The following is a 17,390-nucleotide window of genomic DNA, read 5'->3' on the forward strand; positions in this document are numbered from 1 at the left end:
CTTGTACTTAGAGAAAACCTTAAAAATTAGTAGCACAGAGAGCAAAAAGGGAAGTTTGAACCTAACTAGTTGGGCCCTTACATCATAGTAGCATTTGGGTCTGGTGCTTATTAGCCTCCTACTCTGGAAGGGGAATAATTGCAAAGCCTATCAATGTCCTACATCTGAAGAAGTTCTATGCTTAAAGGCTCACCCCTCAGCTTTCTAAACATATTTATTGATCCTGAAAAAAAAGCCTAAAAATGAGAAAATGTCCTAAAAAAATGATCATCTTAGTAAAAACCTAGCAATAGGCACTTTTTGTATCACAAAAAAAATCAAAAATACAAAAAATACAAAAAAAAAATTGAAAAAACTCCTTAAAAAAATCTACCAAGTGGTGAAAACCTTGAAATAGGAGCTACTTGATACCCTTGCACCTATGTCTATCTGTCTTGATCACCCATTCTGCAACACATTTCCTAACTTGGAATTGTTCCTTGTCCTTGTCTCAGGGGCAGAGCTTCTTAGCCTATTAAGGTATACTTGTGCATTAGGGTTTTTTTGGAAACTCACAAAATAGTGTTTCTCAAAACTACCCCCTTTGACATCAAGTGTTTCTCAACACTTTTCAAAAAGTCTACCTAAAATCTCTGATGTTGCGATATTTCTCACTATTATAATTAAGTCTTGAAGAAATGGCCAAGTAACTTACACACATGCACTTAAACATTTAATCGACTGAGCTATGATGAACTTTATCTACTTTGTGTATTGTCTATGACAATTTCTTTGCTATGTGTTCCCTTCCTAATAATCTTTCGAGGATGTCATAGACTAGAAGACTAGAGGCATGGGGCATGTTTACATGCTTTCTACTAGTGGGTATACTTTTTTCATCTATAGTGTTTAGAGCATTCATGCTTGTCCTTCTTGACACTTTGACTCACAACATATCATCCTTGACTATTTTCGCAAGACCGCACTTGGGAGTTATCCTAGCACTTATGCCTTGATATAGGTGTAATCTTGCTATATTAAACTTAGGGAATCTAATTGCGTAGCCATCTTGACTTACATGTTTTTGATTCTTACATTGGATTTTCACATTCCTATCTAATATCGATCATATTCATATCCTCATAGTTACACTAGTGATGGTTGTATGATCTCATGATGTCCCTAATAAATGTGCAATGATGAAATTAGAGTCTAAAAGTTATGTTTTTATTGATGGTAAACCACTTTTCATATTAGTTTGCACCTTAAGCTCATTTTCTATCTTACTCTTGCATTCTTTCATATGGGGAGAGCTCTCTCTTCATATTTTTCATATATATTGGCTAACTACTTCCATACCTTCTTTGCATTCTTCTTGATCATTGCTTCTCATCTTCTTGATCTTTCACTTCGCCTCTTTACTATCTTGTCATCACAAGGGGGTTAATCTAAACATCACATCTAAGCTATCTAAGTGTTACATTTTTCAAAACATAAATCTATACCATACACATGAGAGCTAAATATCATACATGAGAGAGATCAGCATGAGCATATAACATCACATACATGAACAAGAAATTGAAATATCACATGGAAATTTAAAATGTAGAAACATATATCACTCAAATCTAGTATCTCATATATATCAAAATGTGTCACAAGTACATACACAATGTGAGATCCAAAATCTGGATATTTGTCTCAAAATACATGAGGTACAATCAAAAACTATCATGACACATCAATCCTAGACCTAAGACTAACTCACTCCCTCTGCAGCTCGCTCCCTCTACAGCTAGTGGTGGCCCTAGTGGAGGAGCCTATCTTCTATCTGGTGGTTGCACCACACCCTCTGATCTGTCAGCTCACTCGAAGTAGTCAGAAAGTCCTTGCCCTACCGGCACCACACCTCTATATGTTGTATAATAGTATGCATCTTGTGCCCCATGATGCATTGACTCTTACCTAGAAGCATCTCACTCCCTGTGGAGCTCCTCTCTTTGTGCCCGCTCATCTATGAGTTGTTGATCTCGTACTACAATGGTGACCTGTGCTACCTATAACTTTGCCTCCATGGCTTGCAACCTATCATCTCTCTCATCATATCCTCTAGCTGGATGCTCTACCTGTACCTCCACTCGATCCACTCTCTGACATCTTAGTGGTTGCTCCTAGTCCTCCCTCGTAGCCTGGGCCCATGTCCCCCTCCTCTTAGCTCTAGAACTACTCCCAACCTCCGTCTATCTACCTCTACCTCTGCCTCCACCACCATCTCTTCCATCCCCCCTATCCTATTGTTGTAAGTGGAGCATTTGGCCATGTAAACCTTAGAAAAGGGTGTATCTGCCTCTCATTAGGTATGCTAGATCGGCACTCGCATCTGCTACCTCTGGCCTATAATCCCAAGGTTCTTGCACCAATGTTGTTGTCTCCTAGAGGGTTGTCTAATAATCTAACATAGACAACCATCCATTTTCCTCCTCCCCATGGTACTATGCATAAGTAGTTGTCTCCACTAAGACCACCTACCACTCTGCAAACTGGCACCATACTCAGCTGATAACAAACCGCTCAATAGTATTTGCATGCCTACTGACTAGGGGTCAATTGTAACACATATACTCTAACTCCCAAGAGTCTGACCACCTATGGCACTATCAATATGGCTTCCATACAAAGGATGTGATCTTATCTAAAATCCACTGATGATATGTCAGATCTCCACTATGTGTTTGTGGTACAAAACCTACATATTTGAATATGCAGGGTTGGCTACGCTCTCGCAATTGCACCCGCAATCAGATCACAACAATGTGCTCCCAAACCCATATATGTGCTAACACTACCTTGTATGCCAAAGAGTGTCGCTCATGGTATACTCTCATGCAGCTCATGATACCTGTCAGCAAGAATGTCGATCCCAAAGCCATCCTTCGTGACCACCCAATCAAGTTCGCTACTAACTTGCCCCATCCCAGCAGGAAGCCCTTCTGGCCCCTATCATTAACTAGAGCTTGAGAAACTACAGAACATATCAAACACTACAAAGGATACAAATCATTGTACTCATCAATGAGTTGCTTCCAACTCAAATGTTGATCCAAGATGGTGACATCCTGGAACATATCCTGCACTACTACTCTACCCTCTATCAAGGTCTAATCATAATACACCTGTGACATGTAAACAACCTCACCTTAGTATGCCTCACACTGATATCAGAAACTTACAAATGCAAATGAGAGATCAAAACATTAGAACTCACTAGATCACCATAGCAAGGCACTTGAAGGATGCATACACATCCTCTAAAGTGATAGTCACCTCTCCAATATGCAAATGAAAGATGTTGTGCTTGCTATGCCACCACTCAACTAGCACATTCAACAACCCATGGTTCACCCATATATGGGGCATCCAAGTGACCTACTTTAGCCCCATACTCGCTATGACAACTTTCTCGTCCTTAGTCAGGCATCTCATAGCACATAACCCCACCACTTTGGGGGCCCTGATTAGCAATGCAGGGACCACCATCTACAAAAAAATGATAAAGAAACATCAATAACATCACAAAACAGTGATCAAACCTTCAAAATTCAACACATAAAATACAAAAATTAGGTTGTGGGATAATTTCCCTATATACAGGTGATAATTTTTGTTATCTAAGTATCGTGCGATAGTTTTTATAGTACCTGAGTGACACTTTGTTCTTGGGTGATATTTCAAATTGGCCTGCACAACATTTGGTTATATGCCCCATACGATAGAATTTACCAAACTGTGCGATACATTTTTTTGTGCAAAATATCACAACATATTTTTGTAAGTACCCATGTTATACTTTTAAAAATATCCCCCTACATTTTTTCATACAACCCTAAAACGTGTGAGAAAACATAATAAATGCACCTAAAAGAGAAAAAAATCTTGATGACTTACCAGTGCCTCATAATCGGGAGGTTGATTATGCAACTGGCTGCACTCGAAACGGTGTTGGTGGGTCAGAATGTTTGCTAACACCATTTTCTCTCTCTTAAACTCACTCTAAGCTCTCCAAATTCACAAAAGACAAAATGATTTAAAAATGACACTTGGACCCCTTATATAGCCTTTTGACCTAATTTTGACCCATTTTTCAAACTCCTCAAAATTCCATGAAAATTGCACCCCTCGCTAATTCTGATGTCCTGGATCCATTTTCAAGATCAAAATCAAAGTATGAGTTCATCTTGATAGTGAAATTGCATTTTAAAATTCTACCTTCTTCTATGCAGTTAGTTGACCTCTTGAGGTCTAATCTTCGAATCTTCGCTGGGGCATCTTCATCTCTTCGTGTCTTCATCATTTCTACACTTCATATCTACTCCAATTCAAATTTCCATGTCTAAATCATCTTTCTACTCACTTTGACCTAATTTCCATGCTTTATCCTTCATGGTCAACTATGGTCAAACTGAGGCATTCTATCATTTCCTTACAGTCACTCTTTGGTCTTAATCATCTATCTATCATCATGGAATTTTCTATATCTCAATTTTCTCATATCTATCTCATTTATACATTGCTTCTACCTCATTTCCCTAAGGGGGCAGAAATACTCTATCATCGCTTGCTACAACTATCTATTTCTTAGGAGCATATGTTTGATCTTTTCATTTTCTCTCAAACCTATCTACTTTGCTTGGTGTTATCATTATTCTTGAGTTCTGATATCATCTCTTTCCTAAGTGTTCAGTATTGACGCTATCATGCTATACATTCAAGATTTGTTATCTCTTTCTACATTTCATTCTTCAGAATTAGATCTCTCTATCTATTGTTGCCTACTTGGCTTCTATTTTCTTTGACATAAAGTGTTCCCATATCGATCACACATTAGTCAAAGAGGGGAAAATGTAATCACCTAAAAATGGTTATCTAGACTATTAGCCCCTTCTCAACATTTTGGCTTAAATAATTAATCATTTACCTAGACCAAAATTCTAAAAATCAATTAATTTGATTATAACTTATAGTTTGACTGTACTATCCTAAGTTCATTATTTTATTAAAAGAACATCCCCTTCTAATAAAATAAAAGACCCCATTCTTCTAACCCACTTAATATGCACACATAAAGCATTATTTCTATTTTGCAAATTAAAGGAAAACTCTTTTTGTCTCACATGCAAAGTCAACTCTTTGTTTATTGGTTGACTTGTGTGTGCACATGGATCAATACCATTTTCAAACTCCACCCTTGATCATCCATCATTTGATCTTGATCTCCACCATCTGTACATCTTTAAAAGAAAGAGCTCTCTCCTTGTCAAAGGATCCACACTCTTGAGTACTATTATACTGCAAGTTTACCATTCAAATCCTTGAGAGCTTTTGTGGAGAACTTCTACTTCTTTTCTACTTTCCAGCATCGATACCATTTTAGCTTAAAATCATATTGCATGATAGTGTAGTTTCTCTTTTTCTATAATCTTTGTCTCATAGCATAACTAGGCAGGTTTATAATACTCTCATCTTGGTTACTATAGCTGCATTTTGCATTTCATACTAGCTTACTCCACATTTGCATTGCATATTTGAGGAACTCATTGTAGATAGTTGCATTCTTTCTCTTGTCAAAGAACCTCTCATTGCAAGGTTTACTAGCAATAAAATTATCTCTAAGGCTCAGTTGAGAGCCTTCATATACTTGAAACATACTTTCATGCACTTCGTGGATAGGGAGCTCTAAGCTAGCATCCAAGCATTTCGACTCATAGAATCACTTGGTTGGGAGGGTTTAATGTGTGACACCTTTTGAGTGTGCACTTCTCAGTATGTTAAAATCATCCAAGTGGTTTATGAAAGATGAATTTCCACACATCCACAAATTATACAGTTTCCTACATAATAGAATTGTATTTTCCAATACTTAATCTCAGACAACTTTGCATGCTTATTCCATAAACCATGAGTAGATTTATCCTCTACAAAATTGAACAAAACTAAATCTTCTAGAGATAACTTGATTATTTTTCCAGCATTTCTATCCATAATAGTCCAATATGATGTGCTCATTTTGAAGGTTTTGATGCTACTTCCTTAAGAGCTCTATTACACCATCCTTAACAAAGAAAGCTTGAATCTTCAACTTTCAAAGAGAAAAATTTGAACCATCAAACTTTTGCACCTCAAATCTTGATAACATGACCCCCTTCCATTGTTCACATCCCAAAATAAATAAGCTCTACATAAATAACAGTTCTCCAATATCAATTATTAAAAAAATTACAAGTGAAAATTTTGCAAAGAAGAAAAAATACACATAACATAGAGCTTTACATGGAGAAACCTAATAAAATTATACCAATAAAAAACCATAGGAAAATATCTTTCAATATTACTTCTCAAGAATTTTCATAACTAGAATAATTTTCAAAAAAGTATATTCAAAAATCACTTTAGGTTGCATATGATGATCGATTTGCAAAATCCTAATTATAGACCGCTTACCAAATCTAATGACTTGTACAACTGTGTAAAAAACTTATGAAAATTAGGATTTTTGGTAAGTCACCAAAACAATTCCAATTTATAGTAAATCAACACATAAAAGCCTTCTATTTATAGTAAGTCCCAAAAATTGTACCTTTGTTGTGATCTCCTTATGATGAGCATCTTGATGGTACACTACATGAATATCTATGATGATTCAACCCCATTTAATGACTCGACCACTACAATTGGTTCTCCACAATAACTTCACATTCCAAAGAACAACAAAATGGTTGAAAAAACTTGATAAAATTAATAAGGCCAATGTTTTTTTAACAATGGTCATCAAGTAGATAGATAATAGATAGAATCCAAAAAATACCTACCCTGTTTAAAATGAAATGCATAAAATGGTAACAATTCCAAATTTTCACCTTTTTCATATTCATGGTAGATGTATTGCTTGATGAAAAAAAAATTTTGTTTAAGGTTGCAATTGCATTTTTTTAAAAACTAGAAATGTATCGAAAGTAGAGGTGATTGTGTTGAATAAATACATGGATGTGATGAATAACACCATTACTATAGTGGGTCAAAGCTAGATGTACCAAAAGAATGCTATATTGCAAATATGTAGAAATATGTCAAGAGACTTTGAAATATTAGAAAATAAACTAAAACTATGGCGAATGAAGGTTCAAATGGATCACACAACATTTAAATTTAAAAAATAAATAAAAGCACCAAGAAAGCAAGAAACATTAATTAGGGATTGTCATCTGTAAGAGAAAAATCAAAATGAATATGTCAAACTAGAGAAATTATAATTAACATGAGAAAAAATAGATGTGACAAATTAAGTTGTAGATGCATCTAATCCCTTTAATAGATGTATCAAATAGGCCTAAAACCATTCAAAAACACAAAAACTTTAAAAGAATTGTCACTAAATATGGACATGGATCCCACCACAAATATCAAGATATTAGAGAGAAATTTGAAATATGTGAATTAATAATAGGTTAACAACAAAAACCAAAAAATTACACAAAATCTTAATAAAATCTCAAAAATAAAGTATGTGAGATTAATCAAATAAACTAATAATAATAACAACAATAATCGCATGCATTCACCTTGGTTACCTCTATTTGTCTTTGTAGCTTCTTTAAATTTTATTGTTGCTCTCAAATCATTTTCAATGTGATCATATAAAATCTTATTAGAATGAATGATGAATAAGACGTTGATTGTACATTTTCTCTAGTATTGATGGCGGAGATGGGGTAAGTTAAATTTGAAGATCTGTATATGAGAACAAGGGCGTTTCACTTTCTTTTTGCCAAACCCTAGACAATCTCCTTCAACCTTCTTAATAAACCACTCAATGTGTCTTTTCCTTTCTTCTGCTTCATCTTTGTTTGCAATTTTTCTCGCTTTAAGGCCATTAGAAATTCTATTGGTCATTACGTGAAGGTGGATGAAACTACATCCACAATGGGAAGCTCTACTTTCACTTGCATTTTGGCTAGTATGTTGTCAATGGTCCTTTTATGACCTTGTTGTATCTTGTATCTACCAGCACCTTTGTTCTCTTGTTGTGGTTTGTAGGGGTTAGCCATCTTGCTGGCTTGATCTAATAATCAGAAACAAGCGAGAATAATTGATGGGTCTTATTAGGGAGTTGATTGGTTGCACAATGAAGAAAACCAATTGCATAATTGTAGAAGGGTGAATCGATTGATAAGAAGACTCTGAGTGAGTGACAAATAAGAGGAATAAATTAACACTAAATACATAAAAATTAATCAAACAAGAAGATAATCAAATATTAATTTTATTTGTTTTTTTCATTTTCAAACACCCAAATTGTTTCATACACTAGATATTTATATGATTTCTATCATGAAAGAATCTCTTTCAAAATCAAGGTGTGAGAGAAACAAAGATGCAAAGTAGCTAAAAAATACTACTTCTTGTAGTATGATATCGAACTACTCCATTTTCAACCCTAACTTTATTCCTATAAAACCTTGACCACTCATTTTTACCAATAAAAACTTTTCTAACTTGTTTAACTATCAACTTAACATATCTACAACCCTCAATTTTTCTATGCCATTTTCTTTAATAGTTGTTAATCCCAATAAAAAATATTGATTTTCAATTGTATTATTTTTCTTTTTTAATTTATTTATATGAGGACAAAAAATTATCTTCAAGAAGTCAACACTACTCCAACTCATGATCTTGAGTTTAAGCAACTACCATCAAACTTAAACATACAAAACCCTAAGGAAATATTTGGGCAAAGGAAATCTTCCTCACTTATAAATCTGGAAATACCATATAATTCCTAAAGTTTGATTCATCATTTACGATTTGTGACCTATCCATCAAACTTTAAAACTATGAACTTGGCATAGACTATAGTTATAGGTGTAGCTTTTTATTGCCGAGAAGGGAGTATACTCAAAATTAACATATCACAATAAAAGGTGTCCACTAAACATCCATAAAATCACTCATCAACATACTATTATAGGGGGCATCCAACACAGGGATGGTCAACTTGAACCAACCAAAGGATCGCATATGGACTCCATGGAATAACACTTATCAAATGTCTTTGTTAGAGACAAGCAAAGGGCTTGGACCACTTTGATAGGTATCACATTACTAGAGGCTTTGAAGTCTTCTATATAGTTACTCAATCTACAATTGATGATTTGTAGAGGCATAGAAGGGGTTGCACTTTTCATTAGAGGTAGTTCTAGTGAGATCCTTGATCCTTGATGACATGTTGGAGAAAGACGTTTCAGAACATGCATTTTGATTATGAGCAACAAAATTAGCTTCGACATTTTCTCATTTCACATAATTTACCAAACGTTCAAGCTCAGTAGGATTTAATTTTAATATTTAGAAGTAAAAATTGAATCCTAAAACTTTTAGAGAACTACATCAAAAAGATTAGAAGTTTTCTCATAGGATTGGGAGTCTTGAGTTTTAAAGGTAGTATCCAGAGAGGAGAAGAATGGAATTTGGAAGATTTTTTTGTATTTTATTTATTTCATTTTTTTGTCTTTGAGTAGTTACAACATGAAAAGGATCATCTAGCATAGAATACATTACTTCCTTTTTCAAAACCTGACTCATACTCTATAAACTAAATGTCCATAGTCTAGTACACCTTCAATATCAATTTCTTCTACCACTTCTCTCATGGTCACCATCAATCTATTCATCTCAAGGAAAGAACCTCCATCATGGTCAAGAGAGATGAATTTACACATGTTCCCTCTACCTCTGATAATGAGTGCATCTATGACTAGTCGATTTTATGGAGGAAGAAAATGTATTGTATTGGTGTTATTACCAAGCTAAGAACATCCTTTCCTAGCCACATCTTGATATGGTTGCTAATAAGATTGTATTATTTGTTGTTTCTTTAAGGCAATGATGTGATTGGTAAATCTTGAATAATACGATAAGATGTAGAGGGTTGTATGTTACTTGATTGAAGTTCCCTCTTTCACTTGTAATGAGATCATCCTCAATCATGCTGCCATACTCTATCCTATAACTACGTAAGAAACTCTTATTCTCCTTGTAGATGAAAGTTGATATTAGATTGTTGGGCATTAATAAAAAAGGATTTATTATTTTCACTAGTATGCCTTTTTGCAAAACATTCCAAGGTGGTGACTAGTAGCATCATTCAAGAATCTCTATTAGAGACAACAATGCATGTCAAGGTGGATCTACACCTTGTTGGATTCTTTATCATGGCACAAAGTTGTTGCTAAGTTGGAAGAGGAATGGATCATGGTTAAATGGAAAAAATCAAAATCCCCTAGTACCAAGATTCGACATGGCCCTTCACTCTCATAAAGGAAAATTAGTTGTTAAGATGTGAGGATCCTTTTATTGTTAGGTTTGCATTTTTTTCTATGCATCCCTTTTGGTTGGTAGAGTTTGTGTGGGATCTACCTTTGTATGTCTTTGTTTTGTCTCGCCTATGTGTGCTTTGTTGAAAATCTTGTCTTGGGTAGCAAATCCCTTGATTATTACTTTGTAAAGAGTTCTAGGGTCCCTTCAAAACTTGTTTTAACTTAATCAATAACAATGCATGTTATTTTAAGATATTTATAATGTTTTGACTGCACACTGTCTTTGTTGCTAATAGGGTTCTGATCATTCCATTTATGTTGTCAACGAGTTAGGGGTGATCTATAGGAGATTCAAGTGTGGCTTCTATAGGCACTAGGTCATCGATAATTAGCGATGGAGTGGCTAGGGTGGTTATGTTTGCTTGTTTGTTGTTGTTGTTGTTGTTGTTGTTGTTGTTGTTGTTGTTGGGTTTAGACATGCTTAAGTTAAAGTACCCTTCCTCTTTGAAGGTTGTTAGTTTTACTACTACAAATGATTCACATGTTGTTGTTGTACCTACGGTGTTTGTTGTCCCTATTAGTGAGGTAGGCATTATTTCTTCTAGTGCTTGCGCTGCTGTTATTTATGGCCCTCTCATAGTTCTATTAGTTTTGTTGACCTTCCTTTGTAGAGCCCATTAGCCCTACCATGGCTAGTTTTGTTTGTTTAGTGGACCCAAGTTCTTGGCAAGTTGACGTTGCCAAGGTTGAAGAAGGATGGATCATGGTTAATGGAAAACACTCTAAGAAATCTTTTACTTTTGACATGACCCTTGAATCCCATAAGAAGGGGTCAAAGGGGAAATCTTAAGTTTTTTTGGTTTTTTTTTGTTGGCACATTGTAGAATATTTGTTAACATCTTTTCTTGTCTGTTATTTCAATTTTTTATGAGAAAGTGTGTTTCTTAGCTCTTTTTTTCTTAGCTTTATCATGTTTTGTTTGTGCCCCATTTCTTTGTGAGAAGCTTCTTGCTTATCTTTCGATGTTGGGTTTCAGGTCCCTTTGTTAAAAATTGCTTCATATTGGGTTCAAGGGCCCTTCAAAACTTGTTTTCCCTTAGTAAAAAATAATACATGTTATTTTAAGTTTCAAAAAGAATTACATTAATGGTTTCCTCAAGGAATGCTTAATGTGCAACATTTGTTGAAAAATGGAGCTCCCAAAGAATCCTTGCACCTATAAATGGGAGCTCTACAAAAATCCTTCACCTATACATGGTTGTTTTGATAAAGCACAATTTAAAGGACTACAGTCATCACCTTCTACACCCATCTCTTTTTTTCCTCAACAATCAAAGGATCGTATTCACAAATTTGCAAGTAGCCTTCTCTTATTTTTTGATAATAACGATAGAAGAGAATATGCATTAATCTAACTTTCAACAACTAAAATCTTAAATTTTTAAATTTTATAATGGTTATTCTTTTTTTTCATTGAAATAGCTATCCATGGCATTGTTTCATGGCCTTGTGTGTATTTATACGTATTTGTATGTATCTGTACACTAAGAAAAGTGCACTTCCCTAAACCCTTCTATCTAAGGTTTTCCATAGATTGGAAAGCTTGAAATGGCGGCTTAGGGCTCCCTAGTCATTGAGTGCATAAAGCATACAAATGAGCATAAAATGGCTCTCAGCTGAGCCTTAGGAATGTAGACCTTGCTAGTAAAACATGAAATGGGAGATTCTTTGAGCAAGAGTAAGAATGCTAGTGTCAAAGAACTCTTGAATATGCAATGCAAGGATGAGATTAAACTAAGATGAAATGTACAATGCAATTAAGCTAAGCAAATGAAAGTGTATATCCATACTAATTAGACTATGTAATCTAAACTACTTGCAAAAGAATTACACTATATGCAACTAAACTAGGATGCCATATGACAAAATGTTATGGATGAAAGAAATGTAGACAAGAAATGGTATTCTCCACAAAAGCTCTCAAGCATTCGAATAGAAAACTTGCAGCATAACAATACTCAAGAGTGTGGATCCTTTGAGGGGGAAAGCTCTCTCTCTTTTAAAGTCATACAGATGGTAGAGATCAAGATTGAGATGGTGGATGATCAACAGTTGAATTCGAAAATGGGAGGGATCCATGTGCACACACAAGTCAACCAATAGAAAATAAGTTGACTTGTCATATAAGACAAAAGTCTCAGAAGCCTTTTCTTTTGATTGCAAAATAGGAAAAGGACTTTATGTGTGCACTTTAAGTGGGCTAGAAGAATGGGGTCTTTTATTTAATTAAAAGGGGACATTTTCTTTTAATCAAATAATGAACTTAGGATAGCATAGTCAAACTATAAATTATAATCAAATTAATTGATTATAAGCAATTTGGTCTAGGAAAATGATTAATTAAATTAGCCAAAATGTTGAGGAGGCTAATAGTCTAGATGACCATTTTTAGGTTATTACATTTGCCCCTCTTTGACTAATGTGTGATTGATCTAGGAATACATTACGTCAAAGAAAACAAAAGCCAAGTAGGCAGCAATAAATATAGATATCTGATTCCGAAGAACAAAATGCAGAAATAGATAGCAAATCCTGAATGTAGAGCTTGATAGCGGTAGTACTGAATACTAGGAATAAAAGATGATGTCAGAATTCAAGAAGAATGCTAACACCTGGCAAAGCAGATAGATTGAGAGTAAGCGAAAAGATTAGACAAATGCTCCTAAGAAATAGATAGCTGTAGCAAGTGATGATAGAGTATTTCTGCCCCTTCAGGATCAAAATCGAAATGAGGTAAGAGGAATGCAAAAGTAGACTAGATATGAGCAAATCGAGGTATAGCAATGTCCAAGATGACAGATACGTGATGAGAACCAAAGATTGACTATTAAGAAGTGATAGAATGCCCTAGTTTGACTAGAGTTGACCACAAAGGATAAAGCATGAAAATTAGGTCAAATTGAGTAGAAAGGTGATTTTAGACATGAAAAGTGAATTCGAGTAGATATGAAGCATAGAAATGATGAAGAAATGAAGATGCCCCAGTAATGATTCAGAGATTAGACCTCAGAAGGTCAATTAACTACTCAAAAGAAGGTGAAATTTTTTTAATGCAATTTTGACCATCGAGATGAACTTGGATATCGATTTCAATCCTAAAAATGGATCCACGACGTTGAAATTAGTCAAGGGTGCAATTTTTGCACAATTTTGAGGGGTTTGAAAATTAGGTCAAAAATGAGGTTGGAGGCTATAAAAGGGCCCATGTGTCATTTTCAAAATCATTGTCTTTTATGATTTGTTGAGAGCTTGTGAGTGGTTGAGAGGCTACCATGGCTTTGGCAAACATTCTGCTGCACCAACACCGTTTTGAGCGCAATCGGTTGCACAACCGGCCAAAGCAGTACGAGGTGTCGATAAGTGACCTCTTTTTGTCATTTTTTCGAGCTCTTTTTGGTGTTTTTTGCACATTTGTAGGGTTTTCTGTAAAATATTGCGCGATACTTAAAAAGTATCACACAGGTATTTTGGTAAATATCACACAATAGATTTTTGCCCAAAATGTATCACACGAATGTTATATAGTCTATCATATGGGACATAGCCATATGTCGCATGAACTAGTGCGAAATGTCACACGACAGAATTGTGTCACATGGATTTAGAAAAAGTATCGCGAGATAACTTTCTAGCATATTGTGTCGCCTGCAGTATGAAAAAGTATCGCACAGATGTTTTTTAGCATTTATTTGTGGTTTTTTTGCATTATGATCACATTTGCTATGCGTTACTAACGTGTACATGTTGTGTGTTGACAGGAGGTATTTTTAGCGCTACTTACTAGAGCCCCCAAAGTGGTGGGGTTGTGTGTTTTACAGTATTTGACCGATGATGAGCATGCTACCATATCTGATATGGGTTTGTGATGGGTCATACAAATGCCCCATATACGGGCAAACCATGGATTGTTAACTGCACTGGTTGAGCGATGGCACAACGAGCATAACACCTTTCATCTACTGACTGGAGAGGCCTCGATTACATTGGAGGATGTGTATCGCATTCTTCAAGTGCCATGCCACAGCGAGTCGGTATGTTGTTTTTTAATTGTTCTTATCATGTTTTGCAAATATTGATGCAAGGGATACTGATGTTAACCTTGGTTATGTCAGGTGTACTATGATCAGACCCCGACAGAGGGGTGAGCCATGATGCAACAATTGTTTCATGATGTCACCATTTTAGACTGTCATTTGGGTTGGGAGCAATTGATTGCCGAGTATGGAGCAGATTACCCTCTTCCCAGCTTACTATGTTCGTTGGTAGCTCAGATGTTGGTGACAAACAGGGGTCAAAAGGGCTTCCCACTAGGATGGGGTCGATTGGTGTTTGATTTGATTGCACAGCCACGCAGGATGGCATGGGGGCCAACGATACTAGCAGAGATGTTCCATGAGTTGCATGAGATAGTTTATCACGAGGGCCACTCATGGGCATGCAGCGCAATGGTGGCGCAGATCTGGGCTTGGGAGCACATTGTTGTGATCCAACCACAGGTGCAGCCACGAGAGCAGAGCCAGCTATATATTTTGTGTTATAGAGGATTTGCCCCACAGATGCATAGTGGGGATGTGACTTATTATCGACGTATCTTTGATGAGCTAAGAGCATTCACATGGCGGCCTTACAGAGATTGCTGCAAATGGTCTGATGCGTGGGAGTTAGACTATATGAGATATAGCAAGCCATTGGTGGATAGGTGTGCAGAGATAGTGGAGTGATTTGTGATCAGCCGAGTATGGCGACAATTTGCAAAGCAACAGGTGATATCGATGGAGACTACCACTTGCGCTCGGATGTGTTCTGATGAGGCCTAGTGGTGGTTGTCGATGATAGATTATCAAACAGTAGTACGGGATATAGCAGATCTAGTGCCGACTCCCTGGGATTATCGCCCAAATATGGCAGATGCAGGGGCAGATCCTACATACTTATACGAGAGACAGAGGCACCCGCTCCCATGATTTATAGAGCCTAATGTGCTACCCGCATGAGGGGGACACGAAGGTGGTGGAGGGGGTAGAGCAACCAACTGGGGGTGATAAGCGAGATGCGAGGATCCGTGCTTTGGAGGCGAAGCTTCAAACAGCTCGGGTGGTGACTGCAGTTTGCGACCAGCAGTTGATAGATGAGTGAGCATGGGTGGATGAGCTCCGGAGGGAGCGAGATGCGACAAGGCGAGAGGCAACACATCATGGTGCACGTGTCGCATACTATTATGTCGCCTACAGGGGTGTGGTGCCACCGGGGCAAGGACTTCCCAACTACTCTAAGCGAGCTAGTAGATCAGAGGGTGCGGTACAGCTACCAAATAGGAGATAGGTTCCTCCACCAAGGCCACCACCTCCTCCTATTGTAGAGGGTGGGAGTCAGTCATAGGCTGATACTAATAGTTTTGACATTTTGATCATACATCATATATTCTTGAGACGAATATCCAGATTTTGGATCTCATTTTTGTATATGTACTGTGACACATTGATATATATATATATATATATATATATATATATATATATATATATATATATATATATATATATATATATATATATATATATATATGTATGAGATATTGAATTCAATTGACAATTTTGTGTATTTGTCTCAAATGGATGTTTCAGCATTTTGATTTTCATGTGATGTTTTAGTTTGTACACTAAGAAAAGTGCACTTCCCTAAACCCTTCTATCTAAGGTTTTCCATAGATTGGAAAGCTTGAAATGGCAACTTACGACTCCTTAGTCATGGAGTGCAAAAAGCATACAAATGAACATAAAATGGCTCTCAGCTGAGCCTTAGGAATGTAGCCCTTGCTAGTAAACCATGAAATGAAAAATTCTTTGAGCAAGAGTAAGAATGCTAGTGTCAAAAAACTCTTGAATATGCAATGCAAGGATGAGAGTAAACTAAGATGAAATGCACAATGCAACTAAGCTAAGCAAATGAAAGTGTTACATCCATACTAATTAGACTATGTGATCTAAACTACTTGCAAAAGAACTACACTATATGCAACTAAACTAGGATGCCATATGACAAAATGCTATGTATGAAAGAAATGTAGACAAGAAATGGTATTCTCCACAAAAGCTCTCAAGCATTCGAATAGAAAGCCTGCAGCATAACAATACTCAAGAGTGTGGATCTTTTGAGGAGAAAAGCTCTCTCCCTTTTAAAGTTGTACAGACGATAGAGATCAAGATTGAGATTGTGGATGATCAACGAGTTAATTCAAAAATGGGAGGGATCCATGTGCACATACAAATCAACCAATAGAAAATAAGTTAACTTATCATATAAGACAAAAGTCTCACAAGCCTTTTCTTTTAATTGCAAAATAGGAAAAGGGCTTTATGTGTGCACTTTAAGTGGGCTAGAAGAATGGGATCTTTTATTTAATTAAAAAAAAGACACGTTCTTTTAATCAAATAATGAACTTAGAATAGCATAGTCAAACTATAGGTTATAATCAAATTAATTAATTATTAGCAATTTGGTCTAGGTAAATGATTAATTAAATTAGTCAAAATGTTGAGAAAGAGGCTAATAGTCTAAATGACCATTTTTAAATGATTACAGTATCTATCTATATATTAAAAAAATAAACGTGTGTATTTTTTATATATGTATCCATATATAGAGATGCATATATACATACATAGAAACAAATATACACACATAGAGATACAAACAAGGTTATATAACAATGTCAAGGGGACTATCTTATATTTTAATATTTTTAAAAAAAATTACCCTTCTAAAATAAAGATTTTAATTGTTAAAAGTTTGATGCACATTCTCTTCTGTCCTTGTTGTTGAACAACAAGAAATGGGTCACTCGTGTTTATGGAAAAACAAATATTATGTGTGGTGTGTGTATATAGACGCACACACAAAGACATTTGTGTGTGTACACACATGCATTTGTGTATGTGTGATATGTGTGATATGTATAAACACATTTGTATGTTT

This window comes from Cupressus sempervirens, chromosome 7 (assembly GCF_028749045.1).
Source record: "Cupressus sempervirens isolate cs-2001-9-10 chromosome 7, ASM2874904v1, whole genome shotgun sequence".
NCBI lineage: Eukaryota > Viridiplantae > Streptophyta > Pinopsida > Cupressales > Cupressaceae > Cupressus > Cupressus sempervirens.